The following is a 1946-nucleotide window of genomic DNA, read 5'->3' as shown; positions in this document are numbered from 1 at the left end:
AAAAACTCTGTTCAGCAAGTGTTATCACTGCTTTTCCCTGTGATTAGACTTTTGAGTCCAGGTTGGATTGGTAATGTGGAATTTTTCACAAAGGTGATGAATGCCATCGGATAACCTTTAGGTTGATTTTATATTTAGATTTATATATCTGATTATATGAAGATATTTGAATACTGGAAAGTCTCTACACTGACTCATGAAGCAGAACAAGACGCACCTATTTCAATTTGTGTTCATAAGCCTGTTTAAATGCAAGGGTTGAAGAAAAGGTAGCAATGGCCACTTGATCTTTTTGCTCTTAGATGTGTTAATCTGATGAAAATTTCCTGTCTAAAATGTTTGTGTTAGTCTGGGGGAACTAGAGAAACAAACCCAGCAACACTCATAAGTGTGTAAGACAGAGTTTTATATCCAAGAGTAATGGATATGTCATGGAGGATGCAAGGACTTTCCACATTCCATCCCGCCACTCTCAGAGCTTTGGCAGCCTTTCCCCGGGGGACCACAACAGGAGTTCAACTGTCTGGCAGTTACATAATCTCCTATCAACTTGAGTGAAGGGGTGGAGTCTAGCCTGTCAATATCAGGTCACTGCCAGTGGTGCCTCTATGTGGGCATGGCCTTCTCTTAAGGATTCTGGGAACTCCTGTCTTCCTCCCTGGCGGCAGGGACACACTCTCTCTACTTGACATTGCTGTTGACAAGCCACATGCAGCCACACTGAGGCAGCGAGAGCTCTGGAGCTAGAGGAGCCACATGGAGAGCCATGCCAGCGCTGAGATGCTTCCACAAGACTTTCCACTCACTGGCCTGTGATCTTCCTGCCTTTGGCATCATTGCTTATGTTGTGGGAGTCTATAGAGGAATCTATAGACTGGTACCACACATGTGGGCTAATACTGGACTAATGGACTTGGTCTGGACTGGGCTGGGATGTTTTCTTTTAAAAAAAAAATCATTTTGGGGGGGCTCATACAACTCTTATCACAATCCATACATACATCCATTGTGTCAAACATATTTGTACATTTATTGCCATCATCATTCTCAAAACATTTGCTTTCTACTTGAGCCCTTAATATCAGCTCCTCATTTCCCCTCCCTTCCCACCCCCCTTCCCTAATGAACCCTTGATAATTTATAAATTATTATTTTGTCATGTCTTACTCTGTCCAACGTCTCCCTTCACCCACTTTTCTGTGGTCCATTCCTCAGGGAGGGGGTTATATGTAGATCCTTGTAATTGGTTCCCCCTTTCTACCCAACCTTCTCTCCACCTTCCTGGTATCACCACTCTCATACTGGTCCTGAGGGGTTCATTTGTCCTGGATTCCCTGTGTTCTCAGCTTTTATCTGTACCAGTGTAAAGGGATGTTTTCTTAATAGACAATTACTCTTTAATATAAAGTTATCTTTTACACATATATGAATGTCACTGAATCTGTTCTGTAGTCTACCCAGACTAATACAATATTGTCTTTTAATTAACAAAAAGCATTTCAATGTGATTTTGTGTATATCAAATAAAGAATATTTAACACTTTTCACATTTTATAGTAGATTGCTAAGATCCGATGCAAGTTGAACTTTGCCCTTAAATTCTGAAGTTATAATTCACAATATGCCTTTCAAACAGCTATTCAAAAACACATAATCCTGTTGAACTACCGTATTTATGATTGGTGCTTTTAGCAACTCATTAGAATAGGTAGAGGAGATATCTTCTTGGCACAAATTTGTAAATTATGTGATCTTAAGGCTTAAGATAATTAAAAAAATAACAGATTATGAAACAAATTAAGTTCAGGCTTCCAGGGTGGATAGAAATTGTTCAAACCAAACTCACTGCTCTCAAGCCAATTGAGACTCATAGCGACCATGCAGGACAGGGTAGAAGTGCCATTGGGTGTGTCTGAGACTGTGACTTGACAAGAGTAGAAAGTCTC

Source organism: Echinops telfairi, unplaced genomic scaffold, assembly GCF_000313985.2.
Source record: "Echinops telfairi isolate 266 unplaced genomic scaffold, ASM31398v2 ScPeMD7_4;HRSCAF=17, whole genome shotgun sequence".
Classification (NCBI taxonomy): Eukaryota; Metazoa; Chordata; class Mammalia; order Afrosoricida; family Tenrecidae; genus Echinops; species Echinops telfairi.
The sequence above is the reverse complement of the archived record's forward strand: the minus strand, read 5'-3'. Positions refer to the sequence as shown.